The 20,459-nt window shown below is 42.9% G+C and overlaps 1 non-coding gene across 1 annotated transcript; it reads left to right on the forward strand.

Moving 5' to 3' along the window:
- The first annotated feature begins 2,696 nt into the window (after positions 1-2,696).
- Positions 2,697-2,803, forward strand: LOC141675519 (small nucleolar RNA R71). The gene has a single exon (XR_012556167.1). It is a non-coding gene; the product is annotated as a small nucleolar RNA R71 (small nucleolar RNA).
- Positions 2,804-20,459: the final 17,656 nt, after the last annotated feature.

Raw genomic sequence — 20,459 nt, forward strand, 5'->3', positions numbered from 1 at the left:
TGTTAAATATCCATGTCTTTCATTATTAAGAGAATACCCTGAATTCCAAATATAAACAAGCGATTAAACCTCGACAATCAAACAAATCATGACTATGATCTAACACTCTAGCAACCTATAAGACTTAGTGAAATACAAGTGTTTCTAGCATGCAAATCAATCCAATAAGACTCAATATCACCAAATACGACATCACTATACTAGCATCAATATCACAAGTTAATCAGAAAATTATCTAAGGGATCATGTTATAATGCAAATGCATGAAACTACATGAACAAAATATCATAAAACTACCAAAAATAATAATAATAAAAAACTACATTGAAAAATATGCAACTATATGAAATAAAACTATTATGAACATGCAAACTATATGCGACTCACACAAACTATATTCCTTCAACTACTACCACCAAACTAAAAATATTCACTGTCCTCAATGAAGGTAATAGTATGGAATCATTCATACCTACTGTGAATCAGAATCCTCACCCTCAACGGGTGGAGTGTCAGGCGTGTCTGGAGGTGGATACATTGAAATAGGATAAATGATGCCTACGTCTAGCCATTTCAGAATTTCTTTCTTCACCACCTCCTTCATGATGGGATTCAGTCTTCGCTGTTGTTCCACAGTTGGCTTACTTCCTTCCTCTAGCAGAATTTTATGCATACAATATGAAGGACTTATCCCCTTGATGTCTGCTATGGTCCATCCTATAGCCGATTTGAGTTCTCTCAAAATCCTTAAGAGCTTGTCTTCTTCACTACCTGAAAGGTCAGATGAAATAATAACAGGTAACGTAGATGAATCACCTAAAAAAGCATACCTCAAGTGCTCAGGTAATGGCTTGAGCTCCAAGGTAGGTGCTTCCTCTATTGATGGTTTGAGCTTCCCTTCAGCGTTCTTAAGGTCAGAAGTACCAAGAGATTCAAATGGTATGTCCAGCTTTCGCTTCCAGGGAGAAGCGTTCAGATATTGTAATTGCTCGTTGCTATCTTCATCATCGCTGTCAAAATCCCCCACTAAGGCCTTTTCTAATGCATCAGACATTAGCATGTGATCGAGTTCCGAAGTAACCGCAGAATCAATCACATCCACTTTTAAGCACTCCTCATCTTCTGTAGGGAATTTCATTGCCTTGAATACGTTGAAGGTCACATCCTGATCTTGGACCCGCATAGTAAGTTCACCTTTTTGCACATCTATCAAGGTACGGCCAGTAGCCAAGAAAGGCCTTCCCAAAATTATGGGAATCTTCTTATCTTCCTCAAAATCCAGAATAACAAAATCTGCTGGAAAGAAGAGCTTATCCACCTTGACAAGCACATCCTCAACTATGCCCCTTGGGTAAGTAATGGAACGGTCAGCCAATTGTAGCGACATGTATGTGGGTTTTGGATCAGGCAGATCCAGCTTTTTAAAGATCGACAACGGCATCAGATTAATGCTTGCTCCCAAATCACAAAGGCACTTGTCAAACGTCAGATTGCCAATTGTGCAAGGAATGGTTAAGCTTCCTGGATCTTTCAGTTTTGGTGGTAACTTTTGCTGCAGAACAGCGCTGCATTCTTCCGTGAGAGCAACGGTTTCAAGGTCATCCAGTTTCACCTTCCTTGAAAGAATAGTCTTTATAAACTTCGCATAAATAGGCATTTGTTCAAGAGCCTCAGCGAAAGGTATATTGATGTGAAGTTTCTTGAACACCTCCAGAAACTTTCCGAACTGTCTATCCAGCTTTTGTTGCTGCAATCTCTTAGGAAAAGGTGGTGGAGGATAGAGCTGTTTCTCCCCTGTATTAGCCTCAGGTAGAGTGTGTTCAACAGTAGACTTTCTTGGTTTCACCGCTTTCTCCTTTTGCGTAGATTCTTAACCTCTAATTTCAGCTTCTACTTCTTTTGCCTTTTCAGCATCAGCTACTTTTCCAGACCTTAAGGTAATAGCCTTGACTTGCTCTTTAGCTTCCTTCCTACCTGGTACTTCCGTGTCACTGGGAAGAGTGCCAGGTTGACGATTGAGCACTGCATTGGCTAATTGACCGATTTGATTTTTCAAGGTCTTGATAGAAACCGCCTGACTCTTGCACAATAGCTTAAGTTCCTCAAAATCAGCACTAGTAGGTGCAGCTGCACTTCCCTATTGAGGATATGATTGCCTTGTAGTATACTGCTGAGGTTGCTAGAATCCAGGCGGGTTAAACTGTTTACTCACTCCTTGCTGATATGGTGGCTGAATAGCATTCTGATTATTCCCCCAGCTGAAATTTGGATGATTTCTATTGTTAGGATGATAGGTCGCTGGCACAGGCTGCTGTTGTCGCTGATAATTATTCACATACTGAACAGATTCATTGACAAGAGAACACTGATCCGTAGCATGAGAACCTGCACAAAGCTCACAAACTATAGCTATTTGATTAACTCCATACGTAGCCAGAGAATCAACCTTCATTGATAGCGCTTGGAGCTGGGCTGCAATAGCGGTGGCTGCATCAACTTCCAGAATACCTGCTACCTTGCCTGACGTCATCCTCTGAGTTGGGTTTTGATGCTCATTTGCAGCCATCGTCTCTATAAGATTATACACCTCAGTATAGCTTTTAGCCCATAAGGCGCCTCCAGCTGCTGCATCGAGCATGGGCTGAGATTGAGCCCCCAAACCATTATAGAAACCAGTGATCACCATCCAATCCAGCATTCCATGATGTGGACATTTTCTCAACATTTCCTTGTAGCGTTCCCAAGCCTCGCACATAGATTCTGTAGGTTGCTGCACAAACTGAGTAAGAGCACTCCTCATAGCAGCAGTCTTTGCCATCGGATAAAACTTCACCAGAAACTTTTGCGCAAGATCTTGCCACGTAGTGATGGACCCAGCTGGTTCAGAATGTAACCAGTCTTTAGCCTTATCCCTCAGTGAGAATGGGAAAAGCCTCAACTTGATAGCCTCATCAGTCACGCCATTATACTTAAAAGTGCTGCAGATCTCGACAAAATTCCTCATGTGCATGTTGGGGTCTTCAGTTGCCGCTCCTCCAAAAGAAACAGAATTCTGCACCATCTGAATAGTGCCCGGCTTGATTTCAAAGGTGTTAGCTTGAATAGCCGGATGAAGGATGCTTGACTGAATGTCATCAATTTTAGGTCGAGAAAAATCCATAAGAGCTGGATCAGCTTGAACAATACGATCTCCCATATTTACTGGTTCTTTCTGCTCAGTTCCTGAATCCGAATCCTCAAAATCTAACTTCTCCGGAATATCAAGAACTTCGTCTGTCTCCTCAGCTGTATCTAAAGTCCTCTTGCGAGCACGAGAACGAGTTTGCATATACGCTTGCTAAAGTACCTGAAACACAACCGGAAAAAATAAGTAACTACTACGTCCTAATCACTGAGTCTTAATGACCAATGATGGTAAGTACATAAACTAAACAAATACGCCGAGTCCCCGGCAGCGGCGCCAAAAACTTGTTAGGGCGAAAACACGTACTAATATTCACGCAAGTATACGCGTTCGCAAGTAATATAGAATACTTTCTAGTTCGTTCCCTCAGAGACTCAGACTAAATTATTGTCTAATTAAACTCACTCACCAATGTATGATTACTTCTCAATGTTAAGACAATAACACTTAAAATTGTTGATTAAATATTAACTATAATTAACTACTTAATTAATCACTTAACTAACACTTCAATTTATCAATAATAAAATACTCATGAGATCACAACTTCATTATTACTTCCTTCTATAGCCATTGTTATTACCTTTAGCATGTGACAGTGATGATATTAATCGAATAACACGAAACTGATAAAAGCCAACTTTCATTGTACTAATACCATTCTACCAAGCATCCACAATTAAGATAGAAGTTGAATAGTCATCAATTATGTTGAGTTCCCATATGTCTACAGAAATTGACAACACAACGATTTAAGCACAAGTTATTCCTTTTGATTACATAGGGCAAATAAAACTGTTAGAGTTACCCACTAATCATGCACAACGTACATGAACCTATGCTAGCATGGCAAGTTCTAAATCTCAAGATCCACCATCGCTTCACAAGAGATTAACACCCTATCTTATATGTTCGCGACGCACATAAGACGAATACGCACAACCAATACTAGATATCATGCAATCATCACACACTAAAGTATTAAACAATTAACTAAAGAATTCCACAATAAATCCGTTGCAACCCCATGATCACGATTAGCCCATAATAGCACTTATCGTCATCATGGGTTCATATGAAATCATGATAAACAAACACAAGAAAATAATAACTAAACTAATTATATTAAAACAGAGTACGTCACAAGAGTAAATAAGTTTAAAGCAAGAAAACTAGCATCCAACGTTACAACGAAACAAGAATCACAAGAATATATGCTTCCTCTTCGTTACGGTATGCTAAATCGGTCTTCTTCCTTATCTCCTTCGCTCCTTGCGTAAAAACACAATCTTCTTCAATCCACACTTGTGAAAACGTCTCAAATCCACTTATATAATAGTCCCATAAAACTCAGATTACATAGAAGTGGAAACCAAACAGAAGTAGAAGTCCTAAAATAATTTGTTTTTTTTCCCGACCCTGCGCGGCCACTCAGCAATGCTGAGCGGGCGCTCAGACCTCTACTGGAAAAATTCTGATTTTGCTCTGTTTCTTCGCTGTAATCTGCCAGTTTCTTTCCTCTCGCAATGGTGAACACTTGGCAAGGCTTATTCTTGATGATTCCTCCCCCGAAATGCAACTAAAACCCTGAAATGCATAAACACTAGAAAAACGCATCAAATACACAAAATACTTGATTTCAAGACACCAATTTAAGCCATTTCAAGACGTTCTAAGTGGTATAAAATGCCACTTATCAGATAGGGATAAATAAATTATGATAGTTTAATTAAATACTACGTTAATTGTACAAGGTGTGGACTGCTAGGCCCAATAAGAAGATGTATGACATTCAGACCAGAAAGGTTAACATGCTGATCAGGCCTGATGGACCAGATCAGGCCTGATGGAACAAAGAAGGCCCAAAAACCCTGATTATTAATTAATTTCATAATTAATTAATAAGGGAAAAATCAGCTATTGAGAAGAGTCCCGATAAGGATATAAATCCTTACAGATTAGCCTCAAGGGGACCTAAAAGGATAAGGAATCAATTTTCTACTATCTAGGACTCCAAAGTCCATTCTAATTATGAGACTTGCCCACCAAGTCTCCTATACCAAGTCCAATTCAAGGACTCCCAACATCTATATAAGGGGCCTCACCCCGCAGATCAGAACTACGTTTTTTGACTTGATCCTTGGTAATCAGCAAGGTACGTAGGCATCTTGTTAAGGCATATTGAGTCACGAAACACAAGAGCAGTCAAATCGAGCCTTAGAGCTCATGTTCCTTTTTATTAAATACAGCAAATAATAACCTTAGTATTTTATCCATAATATTTGGCGCCGTCTGTGGGACGCACAACAACAACCATGGCGAGAACACGGAGAACAATTAGAGCTCTAGAGGAAGGAACACCATCAGAGACAACCCAGGTGATTTCGTCAACCGTGGAGGTTCCCCCCCATTCAACTTATGCATCTACTCAGGGGAAGCCCAGATAGGGGCAACTCAACCTCAGCCACAAGGGACAACTCCCCCGACTATTTAAGGTACGAATCCTCAAGTTCAACAAGTACATATACCTGTGAATTCTCGACCCGTCGGGTATGAATATTCAACTATTGTTACTACTAACCCCCTTATGGGATGCCCCTTCACCCTGAGGTTGGAGGAAGCGGATATGCTGGGCGAAGCGAAGCACGAGGGCAGTCACCCCCCTATATACGAGGTTTGGCTCCTTTCCCTGAGGATCGGGAATTTTCTGGTCCTTACACTGAGAGAGACTCCGAATCTTCGGATGATGAAGTGGCCCCGAGAAGGAGGCGTCCTGGAAAAGAGCCAATGGCCGATGGAAGGCAACGCCCCCAAAGCACCCCAGGGGAGAATCCCCAAGAAGTGCAGGAAAGGATCAGGGCTCATGAGGCTGAAATCCAAAGGCTGAGGAGTGATTTGGAGGCTCACCAGGCCACGAGACCCCAGATACCTCCTAGGGGGAGAAATCCTCCTCCTGTCATAGACCTGGACGGTCCGGTACAAAGAAGGGCTGTTGTCCCAAGAACTGATCCAAGCAATCTCCTTCCCCTTGGAGATCCTGATGATCCAACTCCACCCTTCACAGAAGAGATAATGAATGCCCATATCTCAAGGAAATTCAAGATGCCCACTATCAAAGCCTATGATGGCACGGGAGACCCCGCTAATCATGTTAGGACATTCTCTAATGCACTGCTGCTGCAACCCGTGAATGATGCTATAAAGTGTCGGGCCTTCCCTCAAACCCTGTCGGGTATGGCTCAAAGATGGTATAGTCGCCTGCCCCCAAACTCTATTGGATCGTTCAGAGAATTAAGTCAGGATTTTATTAAGCAATTCATCAGTGGAAGAGTCCATAAGAAAAGTTCAGCATCTCTTATGAGTCTTGTGCAGGGAGCTAAGGAATCCTTGAGAGATTACCTGAATCGTTTCACAAAGGAGGCTTTAAAAGTCCCGGACCTTGATGATAAGGTAGCCGTGATAGCACTGCAATAAGGAACTAGGGACGTGTTTTTTAAGATGTCCTTGGCCAAACGTCCCCCTGAAAGCATGTTGCAGCTCCAAGAGAGGGCAGGGAAGTATATCAAGGTTGAAGAAAGTATGAGGAAGACCGTAGTAAGTAATGAGCCCACTGGAGGCAAGAAGCGGAAAACTGATTTAGAATATATTGCAAAGGACAAATATCCTAGAACCGAACAAAACCCTGATTCAACCCCCAAGAAGGGAGGACCTGGGCAAAAGTTCACTGAATACGCTAAGCTGAATGCTCCTAGAAGTCAGATTTTGATGGAGATTGAGAAAGATAGAGATATTCGCTGGCCTAAGCCTTTGAAGGCTGATCCCGCCAAGCTAGATAAGAGCAAGTATTGCAGGTTTCACAAAGATGTTGGCCATGACACCGATGAGTGTAGGCAATTGAAAGATGAAATTGAGTTTTTGATTCGAAAAGGAAGATTGAACAAGTATACTGGAGATGGAGGGGACAGAAACAATAATGGAAGGAAGAACTTTGAAGATCGTAGGAGGGACCAAGACGATCAGGGGCGGAATCCCCAACCTAGAGGGCCGGTTATAAATGCAATTTTTGGAGGACCGCGACGCCCTCGAGGACCTGTGATAAACACGATCTTTGGAGGTCCAACTGCTGCTGGATTGTCCAAAAATTCCAGAAAGGCATATACTAGGGAGGTTATGCATATTATTGGAGAAGCCCCGAAGAGGGCCAGGACAGAAGTAACATTGGCTTTTGATGATTCCGACCTAGAGTGTGTGAAGTTTCCCCATGACGACCCGCTGGTCATAACACCGATAATAGGAAATAGCCCGGTTAAAAGGGTCCTTGTGGATAATGGTGCTTCTGTGGATATCTTGCTCCACGACACCTTTCTAAGGATGGGGTATAACGACTCCCAGTTGACACCAACCGACATGCCGATATATGGATTTGCTGGAGTAGAATGTCCTGTGGAAGGGATAATCAAATTGCCGACCACCATAGGTACGGAACCAAGGCAAGCAACGCAGATGCTGGATTTCGTGGTGGTAAAGGCTAGTTCAACTTATAATGCTATTATGGGGAGAACAGGGATACATACCTTCAAGGCAGTCCCCTCTTCCTACCATTCAGTCATGAAGTTTCCCACCCGAAACGGGATTGGAGAAGAGAGAGGAGATCAAAAAATGGCTAGAAGCTGTTATGTGGCCTCTTTGAGGGCAGATGGAGTCGGGGGGCAGGTTCTTCCTATTGAAGATATGGATGTTCGAGAAAATGACGAGAATAGAGGAAGGCCAGTAGAAGAATTGGTTTCGGTTCCTTTAGACCCCGAGAATCCTGAGAGGATGACTTTCATTGGAGCCACATTAGAGGAGCCCCTTAGAGGGAAGTTAGTGAAATTTTTGCAATAAAATAGTGATGTGTTTGCATGGTCAGCAGCTGATATGCCAGGCATAGACCCGGAGTTAATTACTCATAAGCTAAACGTAGATCCAAGCCGGAAGACAGTGAAACAAAAGAAAAGAAATTTTTCCCCGGAAAGACAAGAAGCTATAAAACAGGAAGTAGAAAAGCTCTTAGAGGCTGGTTTCATTGAGGAGATTCAATTTCCGGAGTGGTTAGCAAACCCTGTAATGGTGAAGAAGGCTAATGGAAAGTGGAGGATGTGTATAGACTTCACTGATCTGAATGATGCATGCCCCAAAGACTGTTTTCCGCTGCCTAGAATTGATACTTTGATTGATGCCACTGCTGGACATGAGATGCTGAGTTTCATGGATGGATTTAGCGGATATAACCAGATCAAAATGCATAAGGATGACATTCCAAAGGTATCATTTATCACTGACTTTGGTGTTTATTGTTATCTTGTTATGGTGTTTGGTCTCAAGAATGCAGGAGCCACCTATCAAAGGTTGGTGAATAAATTTTTTAAGGATCTTATTGGTAAGACTATGGAAGTCTATGTTGATGACATGTTAGTCAAGAGTCTAGTAAAGACTGATCATATAACCCATTTGAGGGAAGCTTTTGAGGTCCTGAGGTACCACAAGATGATGTTGAATCCTACGAAGTGTGCTTTCGGAGTAGGATCTGGAAAATTCTTGGGACTGATGGTCTCAAAGAGGGGAATTGAGGCTAACCCGGATAAAATAAAGGTGATCCTGGACATGGAACCACCAAAAACTGTCAAGGATGTTCAGAAGCTCACAGGAAGGGTTGCTGCGCTAGGACGATTCATCTCCAAGTCGGGAGACAAGTGTTTGTCATTCTCCAAGTCACAAAAGAGCATCAAAGACTTTATATGGAGTGAGGAAAACCAGAAGGCATTTGAAGAGTTAAAGAAGTATATGGCCCAGGCCCCGTTGTTGGCCAAGCCAGTTCTGAGTGAAGTTTTATTCTTGTACTTGGCTGTTTCAGAGAGCGCCTTGAGCGCGGTGTTGGTTAAGGAGGAGCTAAAAGTCCAGAAACCCGTGTATTATGTCAGCAAAATTCTGCATGGTGTTGAATTAAATTATTCAACTATTGAGAAATTTGCTCTAGCCTTGGTAATGGCTTCAAGAAAACTGCGTCCTTACTTTCAGGCTCATCAGATTGAGGTGCTAACGAATCAGCCACTGAGAAATATCATTCACAGTCCCAAGGCAAGTGGGAGATTGATTAAGTGGGCAATAGAGTTGGGAGAGTTTGATCTCAAGTATAAGCCACGTACGGCCATAAAAGCCCAGGCACTAGCGGACTTCGTGGTGGAATGTACCATACCCAACCAAGAAGTCGGGGGGCAGGAAGATACCATACCTCAAGATAAGGGAGTCGATAATGGGGACAGAGAGAAGGATGATAAGGAGAAAGAATATTGGGTTCTCTATTTTGATGGAGCATCAAAAACAAATTCCAGTGGAGCAGGGTTGGTTTTACAAAGTCCTGATGGGTTCTTAATTGAGTATGCTATAATGCTAGACTTCCCAACCACAAACAATGAGGCAGAGTATGAAGCCCTGATAGCTGGCCTTGGTCTAGCTGGGACACTTAGAGTCAAAAACTTAAAAGTCCGTGGAGACTTGAAGTTGATCATATCCCAGGTAAAGGGAGAATTTGAGGCAAGGGATGATACGATGGCTAAGTATGTCCGCCTAGTAAGGGCTGTGATGACCCAATTTAATGAATGCCTTCTTGAACACATTCCAAGGGAAGAAAATGCTAAAGCAGATGCACTATCAAAGTTTGCTTCATCTGAGATAGAAGAAAGTTCAGGAAGTGTGTACTTCCGTGTTTTGAAGACACGAAGCATAGATGTTAAGCTTGTGGCTCCTATAGGCCTGGGGACGTCCTGGATTAATCCCATTAAGGCTCATATTCAAACCGGTTGGTTGCCAAGTGATGCAACTGAAGCACGGAAGTTAATTGTTCGGGCACTAAGGTACTCTTTAATAGATGGGATTCTTTACAAAAGATCTTTCGTGATTCCCTATTTAAGGTGTCTCAGGCCCGATGAGGCACGCTTGGCTCTTGAGGAAGTGCATGAAGGTATTTGTGGGCAACACTTGGGGGGCAGGGCCTTGGCTCATAAGATAACCCGTTTAGGCTTCTATTGGCCAGAAATGATGTCTGATGCCAAAGAATATGTGAAGAAGTGTGATCGCTGTCAGAAGCATGCACCAGTTGTTAGACAACCCCCCGAGATGCTGACCTCTATCAACTCGCCTATTCCCTTTGCTATGTGGGGGATGGATATTCTAGGGCCTTTCCCTATGGCCACGACATAAAGGAAGTTTCTGATTATAGCCATTGATTATTTCACCAAGTGGATTGAAGCCAAGCCCTTGGCCAAAATCACAACTAAGCAGGTTGCACAATTCCTGTGGGAAAACATTATGTGCCGATATGGAATTCCCCGTATCCTCGTCACTGATAATGGAACACAATTCAACAATGAGGAATTCAAGAAGTATTGTGAAGAAAATGAAATTGAGTTACGGTTCACCTCTGTGGCTCACCCGCAAGCCAATGGGCAAGCGGAGGTAGCAAATCGGATAATACTGGATGGACTAAAGAAGAGGATCGAGAAGTCAAGAAATAATTGGGTGGATGAAATACTTCCAATATTATGGGCCTACAGGACTACCTGTAGAGTCACGACAGGAGCAACTCCCTTCATGTTGGCATATGGGGCATAAGCAGTTGTTCCAGTAGAGATATCACATTCCTCTCCAAGGATTCAGGCTTTCAATGCAGAAGAAAATGAAGAAGGGCAGAGGTTAGCCCTGGATTTAATCGATGAAGTGCGAGATAAGGCACATGCAAAGATAGTAGAATATCAGAAAAAGGATTCATTCTACTACAACCTAAGGGTTAAAGAGAGGTTTTTCAAACAAGGTGACCTAGTCTTGAGAAAGATAGAAGCTTCTGGTATCGGACAAAAAGGAAAGCTTGCCCCGAATTGGGAAGGGCCGTACAAAGTCAAGAGCGTTCAGGGTAGAGGAACCTACAAGCTGGAAACTATGGATGGTTTTGAAGTCCCGAGAACCTGGCATGCACAAAACCTAAAGGTTTACTATGTGTAAGATAGTCGAAGTACGATTCTTGCTTGTCATTATGACAAGCAGGTTTAAAAGCACCTTGAAGCTTTGCTTGTGTAGGACTTTATATTCTATTAGAGTTTACATTGTCAAGTTATTATTGATTAGGGTCGAACCCATGCTATGTAAGGACTTCGTATTAAAGAGTTTGAAATTATTTCTCAATCTAAGGATGCTTAAAGTTTAAGTGCATATTAACTATTGTAAAGAAGAAAGAGGCAAATAAGGAAAACAGCATATCTAATATAGCCCCGAAGGGTAACAACTTCTGACATAAACTAAATTCACTTATTGTCCCGAAAAAAGATATACAAAAAAAAACTTAGGCCTCGGAAGGCTGAGATTCTTCGGAACCACTATCCGAGGTCTCCTCGGACGTCTTAGTGGTCCCTTCAGAAGTCCCTGCAGAGGTTCCGTCAGAACTGCCTTCAGATGCTTTGGAGGATGCGGGAGACATTGGATTCTGAGGCGTAGCTCTTGGAGGCTCTTCCACCCTGATCTTCTTCGCAGCAGGCGCAGGGTCTTCTTCGGATGAAGCCTCCTCCTCCCCAGAGCTAAACTCCAGTTCCTTCCTCTTGTGGCCTGGACTTCCTGAAGGGCCGTCTTTGATCATATCAGCTAGCTTGTTAGTAACGCCCCCAAGCTCCAGAACTCGCATAGGGCAAGGAAAGGAGGACTGCTCGAGGACCTCTGGAAAATCATCCTGGATGGCCTCCACAGCAGCATCCCAGCCCTCTTTATAGCTAACTGGGTGAAGAAGGGCATCATGCTCCACCATCAAGTCTTTGAATTCCTGGGTATCCATCCAGCCGTCAAAGGCTTTGTCCTTCTGCGCCTTCAGAATAACATTTTCGGCCCGGGCCGTTTCCAGGTCAGAAGTGGAAGAGGCCAGTTGAGCTTCAAGGGCCTCTATTCTTTGGTTGGCCTCCTCCAACTTCTTGTTAGCATCTTCCAGGCCAACCTTCCAAGCCTTAGCTTGGTGAATTTTCCCTTGGAAATGGGCGTTAGCCTGCAAGAGAAGCAACAAAAGTATGAGAAAAGAAACATGAAAAGGCAAGTATGAAGGGCATAGGTAAAGGACGTACCGTCGCCAGAGCCTGGGCTCCAAAAAGCTCATTCCCCTCTAAGTCCTGTTGAAGGACAAAGTCTTGATAGTCCACCGGGGAGATGGAATGCTTAGACCATTCCTTGGACAGCGCCGTGCTGCCCACGATTGAATCCTTGCCCCGAATCCCCCAAGCAGGTTGAAAATAGGCCCCTGGCCTCTGCTTGGTGCGCAAAAATTGGCTGGGGCCTTCCTCGCTTGGCTCCGTTGTCTGGAGGAGGAACTCAGGGAAGCGGTCACCAAGGCGAGGGTCTTTAAAGACCTTCCCAGCCCTCTTCATCCTGGTTGTCTCCAGGTCCTTAGGCTTAGTAGCCTCCTCAATCTTCTCAGCCACTGCAACAAACGAAGTCAGTTGAAAAATCAATGGAATAGAAAATAAAGGAAATAAAAATGAGGTAAGAAAGGGAACTTACTTTTCTTATGAATGGGCGAGAGGCCGCGTTCTACCAGGACGGTCTCCCGGATAAGGTCCCAAGAATGGGAAGTCCCATTGTCTTGCGTAAGGAGGTTGAAAGCTCTAGCCTCCTCCTCAGACAAAGTTATATCATTTGGGATCCCATCCACGGCCAGCCCGAAGGACGATCGAAACAGGGAGCCCCAATCTCCACCTTCCCAAACAATGAACAAAAAATCTTTCTTCCACCCCAAGTTGTTGTCGGGGATGGACTTCTCATTCACGATATTGGGAATAGTGGGGCGCTGGTTTAGAGAAACCCAACCCGGACTTTTATCAGGGCTGTTCTTGAACTGAAAAATCTTTCTGAAGACAGCGACAGAAATGGGGACATTGTGCTTGGCGCATTGCGACAGATAGCACAGAATGAGCCTCCAAGAATTAGGGGGGAGTTGGCAAGGGCTGATGCCCACATCAGCCAGTAACAAAGGAATGAATGGATGAAAAGGGAGTCTGATACCTGCCCTTAGAGTATCCCTATAGACGCATAGCGCATCCTTTTTCCACTGACAGGCCCTATCGGCCGGACCTGCAAGAACCAGCTTAAAAGGTTCCTTGATTTTGAAGCAGCTGCTCAACTTTTCCAGCTCCTTGGGATCCCTTAAAGCACTAATATGATCGTGCGCGTCCAGATGCGCATCAGACGGGTACTCGTCCCCTTGAGTATTGATCATGTCGATTAAAGAAGTGTACCTCGATCGGATAGGGAACTCATTGGACTTTCTATCCACGTTCATCTTGGCCAAGCGAGTCATTTTCTTGTCAGCCATCTGCAAAAAATGACACATACAGGATATCTTAAAAGGGCACACAATAGAAAAATAGACGCGAAAAGAAAAAGGGAGGGATTTTACCTGAAGAAACGCTCCTAAAAAAGGCTTTGAGCTCCGACTTGCTGTTATTGCTCTGAGAATCTTAGCAGGAGGAGAAAGAAGAAAACTTAGAAATGAGAAGGTAAGGAGTAGTAGCCTCTCCTCAGTCCTTTATATAAGAGGAAAAGGAAGTTGAAGGGACGAAAGCCCATTAAGGACAAAGGCCCATGGGAAAAAGCCCAGAAAAAGGAATATTCCAGAATATTCCTAGGAATTCTAGAGGATTCTAAACAGGGAAAAGCCCAATAAAAGAGGCCCAGTAAGATTCGGAAAAGCCCAATAAAAGAGGCCCAGTAAGATTTGGAAAAGCCCAATAAAAGAGGCCCAGTAAGATTTGGAAAAGCCCAATAAAAGAGGCCCAGTAAGATTTGGAAAGGCCCAATAAAGAAGGCCCGGCCCAAATCTAATTAGGATTTGGAAAATACAATACCTTAAATTAAAGCCAAATAAAGAAGGCTAGTGGAAGACCAGGATTCATGTCGAAATCCAGGTCATGAATCTTGCCCAAAAACTTTCGAACAGGCACCCGAAAATAACGGGTAAAAAAGACCAGAATTGAGGTCGAAATCCAGGTCGTGAATCCTGCCCGAAAACTTTCGAACAAGCATCCAAAAATAACGGGTAAAAAAGACCAGGATTCAGGTTGAATTCCAGGTCGTGGATCCTGCCCGAAATTTTTCGACTAGACACACAAAAACAACGGAAATAATAGGACTGAATTGAGGTCGAAACTTCGACCAGGAATGAGGTCGAATAAACCAAGCATCTTTCAAGAATGGGGATTAAAAACCCAGGTCGAAGTTCGACTAGGATCCTGGTCGAATTCCAGGTCGTGGATCCTAGTCAAAATCCTTCGACCAGGAAGCAAGAGAATCAAAGAATTTTCAAACAGGATTCAGGTCGAAATTTCGACTAGAATCCTGGTCGAAATCCTAGTCGATAGGCTCAAGACCAGGAGCTAAAAAAGTGGGGGAGTTTTCGACCTAGATCCTGGTGGAAAGTTCGACTAGGATCCTGGTCGAATTCCAGGTCGTGGATCCTAGTCGAATTCCTTCGACCAGGATGACAAGGCTGACCCCTATTTCGACTAGGATCCAGGTCGAAATTTCGATTAGGATCCTGGTCGAAAAAGGGCTGGAAATCTGAAAAATCAGGAAATTAAGGATAAAATTAGGGAAAAAACCCGGAAAATTAGGGAAAAATCCAGAAATTAAAGGATAAAATAAATCCCAGAAAATTAGGGGAAAATCCCAGAAAATTAGGGAAATATCCCAGAAAATTAGGGAAAAATCCAGAAATTAAGGGAAAAACCCGGAAAATTAGGGAAAAATCCCAGAAAATTAGGGAAAAATCCAGAAATTAAGGGAAAAACCCGGAAAATTAGGGAAAAATCCCGGAAATAAGGGAAAAATTCCTGGAAATTAAGATAATTCCTGAATAAAAGGAAAATTTATTGTAAATGTGTAGGTCGCTCCACACTTTACGGAAAAATGAAACCTTGTAAGGGAACGAATAGACTTAACTTCTGCGAAACCTAATCAATGTTTCCCAAAAGTTGGGGGGCAAATGATAGGGATAAATAAATTATGATAGTTTAATTAAATACTGCGTTAATTGTACAAGGTGTGGACTGCTAGGCCCAATAAGAAGATGTATGACATTCAGACCAGAAAGGTTAACATGCTGATCAGGCCTGATGGACCAGATCAGGCCTGATGGAACGAAGAAGGCCCAAAAACCCTGATTATTAATTAATTTCGTAATTAATTAATAAGGGAAAAATCAGCTATTGAGAAGAGTCCCGATAAGGATATAAATCCTTACAGATTAGCCTCAAGGGGACCTAAAAGGATAAGGAATCAATTTTCTACTATCTAGGACTCCAAAGTCCATTCTAATTATGAGACTTGCCCACCAAGTCTCCTATACCAAGTCCAATTTAAGGACTCCCAACATCTATATAAGGGGCCTCACCCCAAAGATCAGAACTATGTTTTTTGACTTGATCCTTGGCAATCAGCAAGGTACGTAGGCATCTTGTTAAGGCAGATTGAGTCACGAAACACAAGAGCAATCAAATCGAGCCTTAGAGCTCACGTTCCTTTTTATTAAATACAGCAAATAATAACCTTAGTATTTTATCCATAACACCTGATGTATCACCATCCCCAAGTCAATGTAATCACCCTGTAGAATACCCCACAGCAGACGAGCACGCTCCACAGTAATCTGATGAACATACGAATATGGCATGATGTTAGCACAAATAAACGAGTTCCAAGCCCGTGCAAACCTGTTCATGCACGATGCAGGGAACATAGAGTAATCAGTAGTGCCCCTCTTGAAATTCCATTGAGTCTCAAGCACACAGAGAGTAACAACGATGAGATTCAAATCAATGTCCTCCGGAGTCTTATCATTCCAAGTGTCCTGACCCACCTTCCTTACGGGCTGCTCAATCACCACCCTGATAGCATCAGCTCTGTACTCTAAAGTCCTCCCCCTCACCACCGTGAACCCATTTTTCTCCGCCTTGGCATTCGCATAGAACTCCTGCACAATACTCATGGGCACTGCAGCGGGTGCCTCACAAAAAGAAACCCAGCCCATCTCGAGAATCATCTCCAGCAACTTACCATCCTTCCCTGATGGCAGAAAACCTCGCTCCTTAGCAATAGTCTTCGAGAGAAGCCTCGTGTACTCCTCCTCAGCCTTAGGAGTAGAAAACCCGGGCCTCACACCACCCGCAGATGAAGAGTCAGTAGTGCTGCTTCCAACTTGTGTTCTTTATCTCTTGGGTGCCATCGGGATTGAAGAAGAAAGAATAAAAGCTTAAGTGTTTAAAGAGAATTTGTGTTGAGAGGTTGTGAATTGGTGAAGAAGTTGTGTGTAAGTGTATGTATTTATAGGTGGAGAGGTATGAATTCTATAAGGAAAAGAAGTGGGAATTGATTATAGGAATCGTGGGAATAAGGGAATTGATTAGGAGAGCGAATTATGGGATGTGGAAGAGTAAAAATGGGTTGGAATTGATTGTTGGTTAAAAATCCCGATTTTACCTTAAAACTGCCGTTTTTTTTCAAACAGGGACCCGGCGCGGCCGCGTGCTAGGACAGCACAGGCGCGCTCACTTTCTGGAAAACCAGCACAGCCACGCGCTAGAACAGCGCGGGCACGCTTGGCTAATGGAAAAACGGTGCGGCAGCGCGTTTGTTCAGCGCGGGCGCGCCCATCTTCTGTAGTTGACCCTGATTTTTTTTTCTTTTTCTCGTTTTTTTGTGTTTTTCTCTTTTCTTCTTGCTTCTTCTACCTACTAATGTACAACATACTTGGGTTGTCTCCAAAGAAGCGCTTCTTTTACGTCGCTAGCTTGACGTAAAATCTTGTGATTAAATGGAGAATAAAACGGCACTAACCACCTCGCGGTTTGCTATGTCACCATAATAATGCTTCAACCTCTGACCATTGACCTTGAATGCTTGGCCCGGATCATTCTAAAAAATTTCCACCGCTCCATGTGGAAACACAATTTTGACAATAAACGGCCCTGACCATCTTGACTTCAACGTTCCAGGAAAAAGATGGAGACGAGAGTTGAATAAAAGAACTTGTTGCCCCGACATAAATGACTTGAGCACTAGACCCCTATCGTGCCACCTCTTGACTTTCTCCTTATACATTTTGTTGTTCTCATAAGCTTGAAGTCGAAACTCGTCAAGTTCATTCAATTGAAGCATCCTCTTCTTTCCAGCCGCATCCAAGTCCAGATTCAACTTCTTCAAAGCCCAATATGCGTTATGCTCGAGCTCCACAGACAAATGTCACCCCTTACCATAAACCAACTGAAACAGCGACATTCCCAATGAAGTCTTATATGTTGTTCTATACGCCCATACAACTTCATCAAGCTTCAAAGACCAATCCTTCCTTGATGGAAACACCACTTTCTTCAAAATGCGCTTGATCTCTCTGTTACATACCTCAGCTTGACAATTTGTCTGAGGATGATAAGCCATAGCAATGCGATGATTCACATTATATTTTTTCATCATAGTAGTGAACTTGCGATTGCAAAAATGCGACCCCTCATCACTAATTATGACTCTTGGAGTTCCAAACCTTGTGAATATCTGCTTGTGAAGAAAATTAAGCACCACTTTTGTATCGTTCATTGGCAACGCCTTGACTTCAACTCATTTCGACATGTAATTAACCGCCAACAAGATATACTGATTGTTACAAGATAAGGCAAATGGCCCCATGAAGTCAATTCCCCAAACATCGAAGACCTCAACCTCGAGAAGCACATTAAGATGCATATCATCCCTCTTAGACATATTACCCACGCGTTAACATCGATCATATTTCAAACGAACTGATGAGCATCCTTAAACAACGTCGGCCAAAAGACACCTGCTTGAAGAACACGAGCTGTTGTCTTTTCTCCACCATAATATCCTCCATAAGCCGTTGAGTAGCAATCTCGCAAGATCCCCCCGTTTCGCTATAAGGAATACATCTCTTGATGATTTGGTCAGCTCCTTGGCGAAAAAGAAACGGCTCATCCCACATATACCACTTCACCTCATGTAGAAACTTCTTCTTTTGAGCATAAGATAAGTCGGGAGGCATGATATTACTCACAAGGTAGTTCACAATGTCTGCAAACCACGGTTCTTCTTCTTGCACTCCAAACAGTTGCTTTTCAGGAAAAGACTCATTTATCAATGTCTTATCCAATGAAGTAGCATTATGATTTTCTAAACGCGAGAGATGATCAGCGACTTGATTTTCAGTTCCTTTTATGTCTTTGATCTCTAGTTCAAATTCTTGGAGCAAAAGAACCCATCTAATCAATCTAGGTTTTGAGTCCTTTTTTGAGACGAGATATCGGATTGCAGCGTGATCCGTGAAAACTGTCACCTTAGTCCCAAGTAGGTAATATCGAAATTTCTTAAAACCATAGACAATAGCCAAAAGTTCTTTCTCCGTAGTAGTATAGTTCAGTTGGGCACCATTTAGGGTCTTACTAGCATAGTAGACCACATGAAATATGTTGTTCTTCCTTTGCCCGAGAACTGCTCTAACTGCATAGTCGCTTGCATCGCACATCATCTCAAAAGGCTCTTTCCAATCAGGTGCATTTATGACCGGTGCCATGATTAGACTCTTCTTCAATGTCTCAAAAGCTGTAAGGCACTCGTTATCAAACTTGAAAGGAACATCTTTCTCTAACAGACTGTACAATGGCTTCAAAATTTTCGAGAAGACTTTGATGAAATGCCTGTAGAAACCCGCATGACCAAGAAAACTGCGAATTCCCTTAACATAAATGGATGGAGGAAGATTCTCAATGACTCCCACCTTAGCCTTATCCACCTCAAGACCCTTACTAGAAACTTTGTGCCCGAGAATGATGCCCTGTCGCACCATAAATTGACATTTTTCCCAATTGAGAACCAGATTGGTCTCAACACACCTCTTGTGAACATGTCCAAGATTTTGCAAGCATTCATCAAAAGAATCTCCAAAGACTGAGAAGTTGTCCATGAACACCTCCACATTCTGGCCAATCATGTCAGAAAAGATGGCCATCATACATCTCTGAAATGTGGCTGGCGCACCACACAGACCAAAAGAAACTCGTCTGAAGGCGAAAGTACCAAATAGACAAGTGAAGGTAGTTTTCTCCTGATCTTCTGGAGCGATACAAATCTGATTGTAACCCGAATAGCCATCGAGAAGACAATAGTACTCATGACCGGCCAACCTGTCAAGCATTTGATCAATGAAGGGCAAGGGGAAGTGATCCTTCCTAGTGGCTTTGTTTAGCTTCCTATAGTCCATGCAAACTCTCCACCCCGTAACTGTCCTTGTAGGAATAAGCCCATTCTTCTCATTTGCTACTATAATAATTCTACCTTTCTTTGGCACATATTGAACTGGGCTTACCCATGAACTGTTAGAGATAGGTTAGATGATCCCTGCATCTAGCCATTTAAGAATTTCTTTCTTCACTACTTCCTTCATGATAGGATTAAGTCTTCTTTGCTGCTCGACCATAGGTTTTCTACCTTCCTCTAGCAGAATTTTATGCATATAGGAAGAAAGGTTGATTCCCTTGATATCTGCTATAGTCCATCCGATTGCCGACTTGAACTCGCTCAGAATCCTCAAAAGCTTTTCCTCATCACTACCTGAAAGGTCAGATGCAATAATAACAGGCAGAGTAGATGCATCACCTAAATATGCATACCTCAAATGTCCAGGTAAAGGCTTAAGCTCAAGAGTGGGAGCTTTCTCAATAGAAGGCTTGAGGCGTTTAGGAGCTTTGTTCAATTCCTCCAATCCAAGAGATTCAAAAAGCATATCAATTTTCCTTTTCCAGGGAGAAGCATTCAAATATTGCAATTGTTCTTCCCCTTTGTCATCTTCACTATCTAAATTCTCCAATAAGGCTTTTTCTAAGGCATCAGACCTTAGCAATTGATCAAGTTCCGAGGTGACCACCGAATCGACCAACTCCACTTTTAAGCACTCCTCATTATCAGTAGGGAATTTCATAGCATTGAACACATTAAAAGTAACATCCTGATCCAGAACTCGCATGGTGAGCTCACCCTTCTGCACATCTATCAAGGTTCGGCCAGTCGCCAGGAAAGGTCTTCCAAAGATTATGGGAATCTTCTTATCCTCCTCGAAATCAAGAATTGTGAAATCAGCAGGAAAGATGAGTTTATCAACCTTGACCAAGACATCCTCTACAATACCTCACGGATATGTAATAGAACG

This window comes from Apium graveolens, chromosome 7 (genome assembly GCF_009905375.1).
Source record: "Apium graveolens cultivar Ventura chromosome 7, ASM990537v1, whole genome shotgun sequence".
NCBI classification, from domain to species: domain Eukaryota; kingdom Viridiplantae; phylum Streptophyta; class Magnoliopsida; order Apiales; family Apiaceae; genus Apium; species Apium graveolens.